Raw genomic sequence first — 15613 nt, 5'->3', positions numbered from 1 at the left:
CGTGACTCATCGGTTGCAATAAATGAAATGTTGTAACTTTTTTCAACTACTTGTTTTAGAAGAAGTTCAACTTTGCATTCAGAAATCCTTTAAGTAAAGTTCTTTAACGACGCCCTAAGTGTCATAAAATTAACTTCATTTTAAATATATTTTTTTATGCATATTTGTACAACCGAAACTAACTAAAAGCGCATCTGTGAACGTTGTTGTCCAGTGCAGACTTCTCTCGTTTCACAAACAAACTTCATAATCTGTCAGAAAGTCAAGAGAATGGTTACATTTTAACTGTATATAAAGTTATTATATTAGACTACATTAAACATGATTTATACTTGTCTTGTTTTATCCATAACTAGCGCACCCGGCAGACCTTGTCCAGCCCGAAAAAACTATTCATTAAAATTATGATAGCATACCAACAACAGCGCCATCTAGCAGGTCCAACTTATTTAAATACGTTGATTAATTTGAGAGGAGATTTTGACGGCATGAACATTTCGTGTGGGAAAATGTTTTTTTCTTTTATTTTATTTTTTCGTCAATTTTCCAATGTTTTGATTCTTATTATCCTATTCCTGACGAAGACAAATCCAAAAACACAAAAATCATAAAAATTGGTCAAGCCGTTCTAGGACTAACACGACTTTGTTTTATATATATATATGGATTATATATTTAGTAAATGGTCGATTATTGTCAAACAACAGAGAAATGCTCATAATGGGTTACACGTGGTTCGAAAGACGTGAGTTAAGTGAAAGGTCCGCCTTGTTCGGACTGTGGGACAAAAATAAAAAAACATAGTTTTAATTTTAAAACTATCGACTTTCTTTGGGCAATCAATGCGAATGCAACTTTGACAAAAATATAATATTTACGAGTATGAAATATACTATTAAATTGAATTGAGTGTAACGCAAAAATAGCTCTCAGCCATAACACCCAACAAAATCATTTTTCAAGAAGCATTGTCTTTCCTCGTTTACATTTATACACCATCATCTATTTTTCTTATCATATCACATTTGTCTATCTGCCAATTTGTCAATTGGGTATTTTGAAAACACGTTCAGTACTTGAGCAAGTAGGTAAGGCAAATAAATCAATAATCAGTTGTTTGCCTCCACCAGTCTCGTGCGTGACCAAGCTAACTCAACAGTTCTCAGGGAATTTTCTATTGAGTGACCAGCCGCAAGACTGCACCTTAATGTCGACAACCGGCGTAATTTAAACGCCGTAGCTCATTCAGTCGTAACAAACCACCGACACACGAACACATTATTAAATATTCATTATGCTGTGACAGATAATATGAAATTGATATCAAATGAAAGACAGAATAAGACAATAATAAGATCTCGCGATATTGCAATCGATCGAATACTCGGCTTCCATTCACTTCGGCCTGTCTATTGTGTTCTGATACGCAGGATGAGACCTCTTGGTAGTGTTTCGTAAGAGGGTCCCATCCTGAAGAGCGATTGCATCGAATCTCTTAGGGATTGAGGCCCTTCACGGTACCTGGTACTAACTGGATACCTGGGAATTCAACCTAAGTGACAAAAAACCGGCCAAGAGCGTGTCATACACGCCCAGGATAGGGTTTCGTAACCATTACGAAAAAATCAAATAGTATTTTTATAAGGATTTCGTATTGTGTCTGAATCTTCCAAGTTTAGGTATATTTTATACCTTAGGCTGCTATTTAACTGCCATATTTACTACATTAAACTCCCACTCAGCATAATTATTTTCAGTGAGGCCCTTATCTATAACTTAGCTTATTCGATAGTATTTACTCTTAAACTACTAATACTTCTCATGCAATCTTAGCCGCTATAATTTTCCTTGTAAATTTGATATATTTAATAGGTACCATTCTGATTTTTTTCACATTTTTCCACCCAATAGTTTAGATTATAGAGGGGGGGAGGGACGCTCGATTTCAATGAAAATTTGCACTCTGAAGTTGAATATTTCGCAAACTGATCACTGAATAGAAAAATTGTCTTAGCAACCCCCCAATGGTTTTAAAAGAACTATCCAACGATACCCCACAATACAGGGTCAGTCGAGAAAAAAAGTCACCCCCACTTTACGTCTATGGGAGGTACCCTAAAAAAACTTTGTCGGCGTGACTGATATGTATATTCATGTCAAATTACAACTTTCTAGTACTAACGGCCTCTGAGCTTACCCGCGGACAAACAGACAGACAGACAGACGGACAGACATGGCGAAACTATAGGGGTTCCTAGTTGACTACGGAACCCTAAAAACGGGCGTTTGAGTTTCAATATTAACAATGCCATGCAAATCTGTTGACAGCTATCTGAAAAATCCAAAATTAACAGCAAAAGTATTTAGATATGTAAAAATGTTCTCGTGTAAAAGTGTTTAGTATTTAGATTAGATATATTTTTTTAGAGAGATGCCTAATCCAAGGTTACGTAAAAAGAGGTACCATCAACCATAAGGAAACAAACTCCAGAGCGACCTCGCCTTCGAATTTACTCTGTTATTATTACAATCGCCTGTTTATTAGAGTCGGATTTCCTCCCCAATTTTCTTTTACAGCCACCTAATCACGTAAGCACGGGCTCCGCATAGACTCTGCGTTCCTATTTTCATTACGGTTCCCTTGTGTTGTTGCTGTGTATTAAAGTAATTAAGGGTTTTTGCACATGCGTCTTTAATTGTATACTTTATAATTGAGGATAATTCTTTCCGCTGTATTTTTTTTTCAATTTATTTAAATAAAAAATGCAAATACATTGTACCTTAAATTAAATGTTCGCCAAACTGTGAGACAGTTTGTTGGCGTTGCGCTCAATCAAATCTTAAACTACGACAAGTTTAGCTTAGTTTTAGAGCAGCCTTAAGCGTTTATTGACATTATAAATTATGCAATGATTTTTTATCGCGAACTTTTTACTTATCTCGTAGAAAACGACTTGGTGAGGTTGGCCCGATGCCAGGCGGAAGCCAATACTGGCGCACAGTCAGGACACTTTGATATCCCCAGCTTTATGCTGCTGTAATAGTTGTACTAGTATACGATTGTATAGTAATAGGTAGGTACTTATAATACTCGTTACGTATCCACAAGAGTTATAAAGAACATCGGAAGAGTCGTTTACACTGTGATAAAGTAATATAATATACAATGTTGACTCTTTATTGACCACCACAATAGTAAGCGATAGAGAAAACAGGTACGCCGAGAGCTGCCTTATCGCTTTAGAGCGATCTCCTCCAGGCAACCTTTTTCAACAAAAGCAAGTGGTGCAATTTAAAGGTAAAGTTTTTGAGTAGAATCACAGTATTCTTATCCTAATAAAAATATGGTATAATGTTCTGCTTTGGCGATGTTACGAATAATTTGGGAAAATCGTATTGAAGTACAGTACCAAGGCCCTGTAACACAAACGTTACAAGTAATATGGTATAATATTATGACTGTAAAGTTGGTTAAAACTGGACTAATATGTAAGATATTTTACCTATCGTAAATGTCCTGCACGGCCTCACTTCCGGCCCTCCTGCGATGTGCCGTCGTGACTCGAGTGATTTAATCACGCTTCGCATGTACCGGCAGATTAAGTTCCGGTATCCTATCTTAATCAATATACTCGCATATCGGCCCACCCCTTAATTGCTAAATTTAGGCGAACGTCACCTCTTCGCAGCCGAGTTACATCTTAGTCGCCGTAAAGGCGTTTAATCACGACGTTCCCCGTTCATTAAGCCGACGAAGCGGAGACATTTTGTCTCATGTCTGTGAAATGCTAATTTGTCCCACACCTAGCAATATGGGCTGCACTGTACCTCGAAATCCTTTGGCCGCCTTTTTACTGTAACGCTCGAATTTCCGAAGTTAATTTCGTATGTTTGTATTCGTATAGGTACGTTTGTACGGTACCCGATACATGGAACGTTGATGAATCTGTTTGCGGATGTCTAGTATTGTGATGCAAATGTAGGGTAACAATTGACGATGTAGGTATTCCTAGGTTCGAGTACGCAAAAGAATAAAAATTAAATGAGAGCGCTACTTTCCCTGAATTGTCACATTTTTGACGTTAAACTCTTAAATATGGCATATATGTATAAATACTGTAACATTGTCGTATGCGATTTTTTTATTCCTTTTTCATCTTTTTCTACTGTTTCAAGTAGTAATCTATCAATAGTATAGATAGACGTACGTACTTCATCTTTATTGCTAATTTTTAACCGACTTCAAAAAAGGAGGAGATTATCAATTCGGTTGTTTTTTTTTCTAATGTTTCTTACCTCAGAACTTCCTCATTTATGAACCGATTTGAAATATTTTTTTTGCGTTCGTCTAGGAATGTCTTCGATTAGGTCCCATAAGCACCAAATCAGGGTCTGATGATTGAATCTTAAAGAAATCGAAAGAACTCTTCAAATGTTGTAGGGACACCTCTAGTCATCATCATCATTTATGCTCCTCGTAATGCATATGGTAAAACGGGTGGTGAAGCACTAGGACTCCTCAATAATGAACATCTCTGCATCGGAAAAAGCATCTTTCGTAAAAGGTGAAGAGCAGTTGATATTAAACTATTGTATCTTAAATTATTTACACTAAAAAGCGTGAAAAAATATTATAACAAAAAATTGAACCGACTACAAAAAACCATGAAAGTAATTTTCTGCCAGTCTGAAGTAAGTCGGTGCCTCAGCACGAGCCAGCAGGAGTAATTGAAGCCCAATATAAAGTGCGTAGGTGAGGTAGATAACTATAGGTCCACTCCTGCTGGCTTGTGCTGAGGCACTGACCGATTTCAGACTGGTAGAAAATTATTTCCATAGTTTTTTGTAGTCGGTTAATTTTTTTCTATTAAATTATGCCTATAATATGAAACCTTTACCTACTACATAATAGCTCCCATATTACGTATACTTTTATAGTCGCAATCGACTACATAGATACATTTTCGCTTTTTCTTCTAGATTAGAACATTGTAGGGGAAACAATGTAGGTATAATATCTCTAACTCTGGTCGACTGTACTTAAAGTCACGAAAACTTTTAAGTTGACAGCTCAACCTGAAGCATTTAACTCTTGTCAATTTTCGTGCCATTATTTTAAACTACGTGAAACCCTCTTCACATTATAAAGCGAGATTAACCCTAAACACTCGCCGACGCCATTTTGGCTTTATTACCTTTTACTCGTAGTTCGCCTTTTGTTGTGAGCAATATTGTTGACTATATAATCAGTTAAGGAAACCACGCCGAAAATAATTCTATCGCTTTGTTTAAACGTGTCATTCTATTGTTTCAGATTATGGGCATTTTCAACTGGGCATTATAAAAGCAACTCTACTTAGGTAAGAATTATTACTGAAATAAAAAATGCATGCACTTTATAAACATCCAAAGCGCTTTTTAAACGTTGATTTCAATTTGTAAACATTATGCGTCAGCTGAATACCACATTATGATAATGTGAACTTGAAATAAGCAAAAACAGAAGCTTACATTATTTCACGGGCGAAAGTAATTCGTTACAAATTTGCAAGGCCGGTAATACGGACAACGTTTTTATTTACGGCCATTATACCGACACATTAATCTTTGTACACCAATTAAGTGCTAGAATATAAATTTACGTTTAAATCCGCATTTTTTTGTGAAATTATTTAGCAAAAGTTTATATACTCGTTCACCTAATGTCCCTTAAAGAAAAAAAACCTTTAGTAAATTGTATTAGTAAAGAGGCGGTAACATTTTTAAGTAAATTTGCCTACACAAATTTTATTTAACGTTAAAGCATGAAGGTATATGTATAAAATAAGTATTTTTACCTATCTACTCTAAAACTAATGATATATTTCAGGATTATTACTACAAATCCATACATGTTACTAGCTTAATAATTATTTTTTACAACTTTATTTCATCATAACTACAAACGCATTATCGTAATGGTACAATTAAATTAAAAACTATCCTAAAAATAACTTAACTATAATCCTGATTATAAATTGATCTCAATTATGATTAATCTCTAAATATTTTTATCTGTATTCTCTGTACTGCTAACTAAATATGTTTGGTATTCAATAGAGAGTCATTGTATTGTATTTTTGAAAATATACTGAGCGGCAAAAAATCTGGCCCTCAAATGTATGCAAAATCGGTAATTTTGTATGAAGGGTGGGCCAAATTTTGAGCCGCTGAGTATATTTATCTTCGCGGTACACCTAACAAGATAACTATTTATAGAACATATAAATTATAAAAAATACATATTAAAATGCATTGAGATCACTCAAATGCAGCAGAATAGAGAAAGGCATTGTTCCATGGGCCAGTAGCCCACGCTCCATAGGCTACCAGATGTGTCCAACAATGTTAACCGCCTTTCATGCCAGGTCACCTGTATTCCTGAATGTAGGTCTCGCCCGGACTCCCGTTTCATTGTTCAATCAATATTACACATTGCTTATGTTATGCAAACAGCTCCTTTGTTTCTCTACCTGTTCGATATTACAAAATGTTGATTTTATTAATGTTATGAAAATGTTAGTACATGTATGAAATAACTTAGGTGTACCTAGGTATTTTACATCGTATCGTGTTTACATGTTGAAGATATTATGTTGGGAAAGCATTTTAACGAACACATTCATTCACTTTTTCTTTACGAGATATTCAAACAATAGGTAGATAGAGAAAACTTAACAATAAACTATTTTAAATGTTATTGGTCTCTAACGGAAAAATGGCCCCCATCTATTACAGCCCAACCTTAACTTTTCCAAGAAGTTAACGAATTTAACGATTTAGTATTCTCATTACCAGAATTTAGCTAATTACTAACTTAACGACCAATAATCTCTCAATCTTCGAATAAGCGCTTATTTTACAGACAAAGAACACAGGCTACGCTACAATTATATTGAAAGATCTTAAGTACCTAATTGTATCTCGAAATGTATTTTTTGCAAGCTATTTTTAACCGATTTAAAAAAAGGAGTTCTATGTTTAGTGAAACGCAGAGTGGTGCGTTTGTTCTTTACGTGCCTGTACTTTAATAAAATAAAAAGTCGACTAGTCTTTATGTAGACTTTACGTAAGTAGGTATTGATAAACCAAAAGATTCCTTAAAAAATCTTTTCCGAAACATATTTATATATATTAAATATAATGACCCGTGTTAAATACTCGTGCTGCGTCATCGGTGTGTGTGAACGTACCTTTACAGAGCGATGTTGTTAGTGTTGTGTGCTACCCTACATTTGACAGTTGTAATGATGATGAAAACGCGGGTAGTTGTGTGCCGGTGTCAGTTTCGTCGGGTAGTCGCGCGAGCAGAGCGGCGGCGCGCAGTGCGCGTGTTGCAGCAGCTGCTGAGTCGCGTTGCTCCGAAGACGAAGGGCTACGGATTAGCCCGAAACATGTCGAGCTAAACTCGATTTAAGACGTAAGTTATCCGGGTCATTATATTTAATATGAGTGAGTCTCACGGTAGTTTCATATTTATATATATTTGCGTGAAGCTAGCCAACGTATTGGTCATTCGAAAGTAAAAGTAGGTAGTGCGTACATTTTATCCGAGTAGTGGCAAAGTTCAAAGCATGCAGGTAAGTTATTTGAACCAATTTACAAGTGAACAATGCGTGCATTGTTTCCGAGCCACGATTTATTTGCAGAACGCTTTCACTCGGAAAAGAACTTTCTGGTGCGTTTGCGTTGCCAATTTGAACCGAACTTGATTTAATCTGGGAGCTTTTGTTATGGTAGCATCCTTTACTATAGTAATATGTTTACTACAGTACCGATAAGAAAAATACATACAAGAACACACATCTTTACCAATATAGATACTTGTACTATTACCTATTCTGTGGATTCTGTGGCTTCTGTGAATTGAGAACGTATCTTTCCACTACACGCAACAAATCGATTATCCTTATTTTTTTATGGAATTATTAACTCTCGACAATAACCCGATTATTATAATTATTCTCGATAATAATAATAATATATAATAATATTGTGTTTGTTACTTATTTTGTATAACAAAGAGTTTACATACAGACATACATATAACCTTACGCTACATTTATAGGCACATTTATTCTATAACTATGAAGATCCGGAGAGCACTGGCCTTTATTTCGTATACAGGTATTTATTTTATTTCAATAGGCTTATGTCTTTAGCAAGGATTAAATTCTACATTCTGTCATATTGTTTAATTTTGACGATAGATTAAATTAGATTTATTTATTACCTTTTGAAAAAATACATTATAAACACATGCCAGTTAATTACAAGAAATTTTAAAAACCGGCCAAGGACGTATCGGACACGCCCAAAATAGGGTTCCGTAGCCATTACGTAAAATTAAGTAATATTTTTCTAAGGATTTCGTATTTTGTACGGAATATTCCAAGTTTTAGGTATATTTTATACCTTAGGCTGCTATTTACTTTTAACCTACTAATTATTCTCAAGAAAACTTAACCGTTACAATTTTTTGGAAGTTTGATATACATACTACCATCCTGATTTTTTTTTTAAATTTCCTCCCACTGGTTTAGATTTTAGAGGGGCAAGGGGGGAGCTCGATTTTAATGAAAATTTGCACTTTGAAGTTGAATATTTTGCAAACAAATAACTGAATCGAAAAATCGTTTCAGCAACCCCGTGATGATTTTAAAATACCTTTCCAACGAAACCCCACACTACAAGGTTGGATGAGAAAAAAAAATCACCCCCACTTTTCGTCTATGGGAGGTACTCTAAAAAAATTTTTTTCAATTTTTAATTACTATTTTGTCGGCATAGCTTACATATATATTCGTGCAAAATAACAGCTTTCTGGCATTGATAGTCCCTGAGCAAAGCCGCGGACGGACAGACAGACAGACATGGCGAAACTATAAGGGTTCCGTTTTTGCCATTTTGGCTACGGAGCTCTTAAAAGGATTGTCAAATGTATACAAAAAACAAATCATATTACAATAAATTGTCAGCCAAAAATAAAAATAATAATTTACAATGTCAAATTAGAGTACAATTAAATAATAATAATAATAATTATTAAAAGCAAAACAAATTTATGCAATAGAAACAATCAATCAAACGAACTATAAAATAGGTACTTAAAATGTCAAAGGTAGGTTATAATGATAAAGTCTGCTAGTTTTACGACAGTTGTTTTTGTCCAGAACATAAACAGATATAGAAGAATCGGGGTATATAGCTATAATTACGCGTATTCCCAGTGTAGTTCACAAAACTCAATAGTTGATTACAAAATTAAAGATCTCTCGCCAGAATTTTTTTCATGTAGGTAGGTATTGACATATTAAAAACTCATAAGTTATCATTTGTTTCGAAGGAACGTCGGCCACAGATGCTGGCTTTAATTGATATCTATATCATATTCAGGCTGGTCTAATGGGACCCTCGTCTTGTCAGCCCCACTTACCCAAGTTAGGGCTCCTCGCGGAAATTCTTCGTTTATTATTCACAGTGAATTACTCGAGTTCTGCATTTTTTGCCCCAACGGGGCTTTCACGCTCTTTTATTTATTCAGTACCGCCCCTTATTTAAAGCCATCCAATAATTTCTGCACATTCATTCTTTATACCTAGTGGGAGTACGATCGCCGTCTTAGTGTTAATTAATTTTTCCTAGCTAGAACAAAGTCTTTGTTACGAACATTACGCAACCAAGGTCGCAAAAGTAATAGCGCCTCTTTAGTTAATAATTATACGATTAGAGCGTTAACTAAACGAATTAATGATGGAATAACGCGTCGGGTTGGTGAGTTAATGTAATAAAGCCTTTTTAAACGGCTTTTAGTCAAGTCGCTTAATTCTTAGGTACGGATTTAAAGTAAAGCTCGTGACTGAAGCATTCGTTCATCGACCATATTTATATTTTTTTAACCTGTTCAAGGAAAATGCGTCATGCTTAAATTTTATATTATTGTTGCTAATGGTTGGCAAAGGTGAGGTCATTTGATGTCCTGGTTGAGTTGTGTTATTTTTTTTTATTAGGAGATGCCAATGCATAATTTTAGAATATTCACCATTTCCTTAATTAGTAGGTACCAGATAAATATTTATTATTATTAGTAACAATATACACAGTAAATTATCCTTTGTTTTCTACTGTATCTTTATGGTCATAAAGAGATAGCTTTTCTTCATAATTATATAGGTACTTAAATCATATCTTAAAGGAACATCATTTCATTAAAATACCTTTTATTATTTAAAAAAATCTTTATAAAACCACTGCGTCGTCCGTCTATTTATTTGAAATGAATATCATATACTAAGGTCTCCAATCTTTAAAAGGTGGAAAAAAAATGATTTTTCATTCCTAGCATCATATTAGTACATTTTACAACCCAGTTGTGCACCCCATGCCCGCCCTGTACTCGTATTAGGTGATTTCCTTATTTACCGGAGTTACGAGGTAAATATTATTGGGTGATTTCCTTATTTACCGGAGTTACGAGGTAAATATTACGTACATTCGTTCCCATCCAATCAATTTGTAACACGTCAAGCGCGTTTTCACTTGCAATATTTAACATTTTCTCGCTAATGTACGCTCCTACCGTGTACAATCAACGGCGAATTATATTGTAGCATATCTTTAAAACACTGGCCACACGACGCAATTTAAAAAAGGTATCTAGAAACTGGGGTAGAATCAAAAACGTGGTTGATTTCATTTGAAATATTTACCTCACTTTTTGAACAAATACATCGTTTTAAATAATACAATTCTTTGTCAAGGGCTCTTAAATTGGATGTTACAAATTTATAAACCTGTTTACTTTAGTAGCTAATCAAAACCTTGACAAATATTAACAAAATATCAACTGTTTTAAAAATGTTTTCATAATATTATGCTCTATAGGTACTTTTGAAGTTGACTGTACGGAGAGTTGTGTGCACTTACTCATATTAATTCAAATATATGGCGATGGCGTTAATTACGTGACGGCGGAATTGCTGACACATGCAAATTTAATGTTTTATAGGTAGGTATCTTTGATTTCACTGGCACATTAATAAAAGTGAAGTTGTCTGTCTAATTTATCATCTCCGGCCCACACATTTGTACTGCTGGAAACAGGCCTCCTCTAAGACAAAGAGGGCTTGAGTTGTAGTTCCCATATGGACCCAATGTTGGTTTGCAGGTGCATGTATGTGCCGGCGTCCGATTGTAAAATGCGCCAGATCACGAAATTCCTAGACATATCGTGAAACGCCGCCATTTCATGATTTGGCCAGTTTTGGCAGATCATGAAATACCTAGGCATATCACGATACGCCGCCATATCGGTTCTGGCACTTCGCCGGCCGCTGCCGCGGCACGCTCGCTTCGCTCGCTCGGCTCGTGTGTTGTGGTCATGATTCATAATAACCACTCCTCGCTTCGCTCGTCGTACCAAAATTTTTCTTTTTTTCGGCATGTCATGATATGCCCGGTACCTATAGCTAGGAATATCGATGAATGCGTTGCTCTAATCGATCTGCCGTATTGTTTCTCAGGCACATCGTGATATGCCTGCCCAACTTTTAGGCATATCATGAAATGGCGCCAGCCATTTCACGATATGCCCAGGAATTTCGTGATCTGGCGGATTTTACGATCGGCCGCCGACATGAGTATGTAAGTTTTATGGTTCAAAAAGATCGTGGTAAAATTCCAGTGTAAATTCTTAAAAAAATGTTAAAATAATGAATTAGGTGCCCAAAGGGTCGAGTCGAGATTCGAACCCACAACCTTTGCTTGAGAATCCATAAGTCAAACCACTGAGCTAAGACGTCTAAATTGTGTTTGTCTCAAAAGAAGTATTGTTATTATTTTATTTTATTTTGAATTGTCTTGTAATTTAGTTTACTCGTGAACTATTACAGTGAGTGATTGCAGTAATTATAATTAATAAATGAGAAAATGTATTACTAAAGGTCTTAATTCGAAGTCTGTAAACTATTCGCTTTAATGCCTAAACCTCAAAGCTAGTTCCATTGCATCCCTTGCGACAGAACTTCAAAACAAAGTTCAGTCTGAGGAGTCTCATTAGGGTTCACGTTAGAAGAAACTTTAGTATACTCGTAGAACTCAATAAATTAACTTTAAAAACCATCGGTAATCCTGCCGCTAAAGACCATTACAATCAGTGTTGTGTTCTGGGAGGATGATACAGTCAAGTATATTAGCGGAATAAGAGGCATTTAGTCCTTTTGCTTTGCAACGCACTTGCAATTCTTATAGTATTGCAGGTTTCTATTGATTGCCACGAACGCTGTCTAAGGAAAGCTACATACATACCTTTAGACCTTGTTTATAGAGTATTATTTGTAGCACAGATTTAAAGTCTGATTCTTTGCTTAATAGACATTCTTAAACTTCAAATTAAGATTATTCCAATGTAGAAGAAGAAAAGATCAAATTCCGTCGCAGGAGAATCAGTCTTTATTCGAGCTATACCATGCTGCGAATATACCTTTAAATAATATTTTTAATTTAATAAATTAATATATCAGTTCACACATGATCTGTCCCCTATACCATTTGCTGCGCTTATATCAGCTTTATTAATTTTTGATCCCCCTTATCACATTACTCAGATCGAGCACCACAACATAACAGGCCTTAGAGTCGAATAACCGAAGCCCAACAAACACTAATCAAGTCGATGCCCGTAAATCGATCAGGATTATTAGGGAATGGTTTCGCTTAATGCTAGGATAGGTACTTTACGGCTCTAAGGTCTCAATTACCTTTAAACGGTTTCATGCAACTAGATATAGCATACATGATAAAAAGAATTTAGGAATTGCATAACTAGGTATATTATGCACACTACACACAGAGACTTATGTATTTTTTTTTGTTTGGTTTATTTTGGTTTTATTGCTAAAAGTGGCTCCGAAGCGGTAACGTTTCGTGTGCTCTGCCTACCTCATTTGGGAATACAGGCGTGATGTTTGTATGATGTTTGTGTTAATTTATAACTACAATATAATTGAACAGCTGAGGTGTGTTTTTCTTTTAATACTTACGTAAACAAGTAATCATGCTCGTAAAAGAACGTTTCCGTAGCTATAGCAATGTCCATGTCTCGCCTTAGCATATTTACTTAAAGTAACTTTAAACTTGTATGATTGTCAGTCAAAGTAACGAGTCACCCTTTTCGATCCACGCCTACAAAGAAATGGGCTCTCCTGTATAATTGGAACTAGCTACCTGAATACTTTGAAGTATTTACCCTCAATATTTTGAAGGAGGGCTGACGCACTTCCTTTTATGTAGCAGCTGGCAACATTTGTCTTTGATACACGCCTTTTGATGTAACTTTGCACGTGGTAACACCCGCGTTTACTACCGAAGCAATGGCAACTACAGCAATGACTCTGTTTTATTATGTGATTAAACTTTTTATTTACACGTTAGATACGCCCATAAAGTGAATACGAGTAAAGGAAGAAATAAGTAGGTAGATGTGCAAAAGTAGATCGTTGTCTTTTCAGATTTCTATATTTTTCTGTACTTATATAGCTCTTTCCCTTTTGTAATTATTACTATAAATAAATATATAGGATTAAATGACCTGAAATAAATCATTTTTGTTTATTAAGTATCTAACGAGTCTTAGGTACTCGTTAGGTAGTATGTGACCTTATTGTTGTAGGTATTTTTGAAAACTTTTACGAATATTATTTTAATCGTACCGTATATCTATCTAGTTTAGCACTCAAAATTTGACATATCAACTACAACAAAAATGTCATGACTCGCATGTATGTACAATAGAAAAATCAATAAAAGTGCAAACCAAGTACAAATATGACAATTATTATTATAAAATTTTACTCCCGAATCCTTACAGAATGTCCAAAGTTTATTATCTGTTCTATCGCGCTGAAGAAAATTAATTTCCTTTCCTATCACCAAAAAGAAGCGTCAGTTTGCCAGCTTCGAAATCGAAATACTCGAATTTCCTGACGCGGAGCAGTGGTCGGAGTAAATAAGTTTGTGAGTTGGAGCGCCTTGTGGACATCAGATAAGAGTCACGGCCTTCGTTACATTTGCATTTCCTGCCGCTAAATAAACCTCCAGTTAATAATAAAATAATTTTCATGCTTCATAAATTGTAACTTCCTAGACTATTATACCTGCTATCATTTCGGTCTTCAGGATGCTGTAATGAACTTGTGGTATAATTTAATAACTTTAATAAATTACAGGATTAAATTTATTTTACGTGTAAATTAAAACGTTTACATACTTGCTGAAAATGGTTTGATCAGTCTTTATAAATAATTTTAATTATTCAATTTATAAAATTAATGTTTGTACAACCCAGGGAAAAGTAACAAAGTCGTATTTCGAGGTCGCAATTTTTGCCACGTGGCTAAGGTAAGTCAAGGTAATCGAGATAATCTTTCCAACAATGTATCCATTGAAAAATGTGGCCATCTTCCAACTCAGAGCAAATTCAAGTCAATACCATGATTGCTTTATAGCTTATCTGGTTAACTTGGCTAGGAGCGATGCCCGATTAAATTCAATCATTAGCCAAAAAATTTTATTGAACTTATATTATATCTTATATAATATATCTTGAAAATTATGTTATCTCGTCCTTGTGATCTTAGATACGAGTATAATATACTTATTTAACCGTTAGGTACCTATACACAAATATTATCATTGACACTTTTGATTACTTCCATGCATTGTTTTAGTTAATCATAGTTCACGTCACGATAGTCTATTAAAAAAAATTATGGGGCAAAAATATTACTGAAATTTAGCCAACGAGTATTTCTTGGTAGTGATAATTGGTTGTATACGTATTTACCTACATATCTATCTTCATATAATTTCATATTACTTACACAAATTAATGTATATAATTATGTTACAATATTTATTTATTCGAATGGCCTACGCTACAAGATTCAAATATACATTTTATTGCTATTTTAACGCTCATGTGGCAATGCGTCGAGTATTGGTGTCAATTTACGAATTTAAACATTGCGTATCCTATCACGAATTTTTTTACAATGCAAATACATTTCAACGCAATTTTATTTTAGCTCTTGCTATTTGTTTAATATATTCAATTACATTTGCCGTACAAGGCAAGGGCATTTAATTGTGCTGCCGGCAGTTGTTCTGCGCTGTTGAAGCCGGCTCTTGATCAGATTGCGGCGCGGCGCGGCGCGGCCGCTGCGGTGCCGCGATAAGCCGCACGCGGCACTCGCCTCTGCCTGCCTTCCTATGCTTTTAACATTAAACTTATGAACAATGCACCCGATGCAAATATTATGTTGACCTAATTTCACAGAAAATTTTCAACCACTTCCTAAATAGTGGGTACGCACAATTAAGTTTCCTACTCACGCCGCAATTGCCAATTAGGTAACGCTTGTTTTACATGTGTTTTAATTGCTTCGAATTGAGAAGTTTGCTTATAAATGCCTGGACCATATGTAAACAGGAACGCTTTTCGTAACACTCTTTGGTTAAAGTAGCATAAAAACTAATTAATATTGAGGCTCATACAAATGGAATAATACACATTTCT

The 15613-nt window shown here is 35.1% G+C and overlaps 1 protein-coding gene across 5 annotated transcripts in view; it reads left to right on the top strand.

Annotated features, from left to right (window-relative positions):
- Window positions 1-15613, top strand: part of LOC141426705 (uncharacterized) — a 173109-nt gene that overhangs the window by 54044 nt on the left and 103452 nt on the right. For 2 of the 5 annotated variants that reach the window (XM_074085825.1, XM_074085827.1), the window contains exon 2: window positions 5315-5360. The gene's annotated coding sequence lies outside the window, so the exon portion shown is untranslated. Of the gene's footprint in view, window positions 1-5314; window positions 5361-7239; window positions 7460-15613 lie in introns of those variants that run through there. The other 3 variants (XM_074085826.1, XM_074085828.1, XM_074085824.1) reach the window with 2 other exon arrangements.

The sequence above is a fragment of the Choristoneura fumiferana genome, chromosome 3, assembly GCF_025370935.1.
Source record: "Choristoneura fumiferana chromosome 3, NRCan_CFum_1, whole genome shotgun sequence".
Taxonomy (NCBI): domain Eukaryota; kingdom Metazoa; phylum Arthropoda; class Insecta; order Lepidoptera; family Tortricidae; genus Choristoneura; species Choristoneura fumiferana.
The sequence above is the reverse complement of the archived record's forward strand: the minus strand, read 5'-3'. Positions and strand labels throughout refer to the sequence as shown.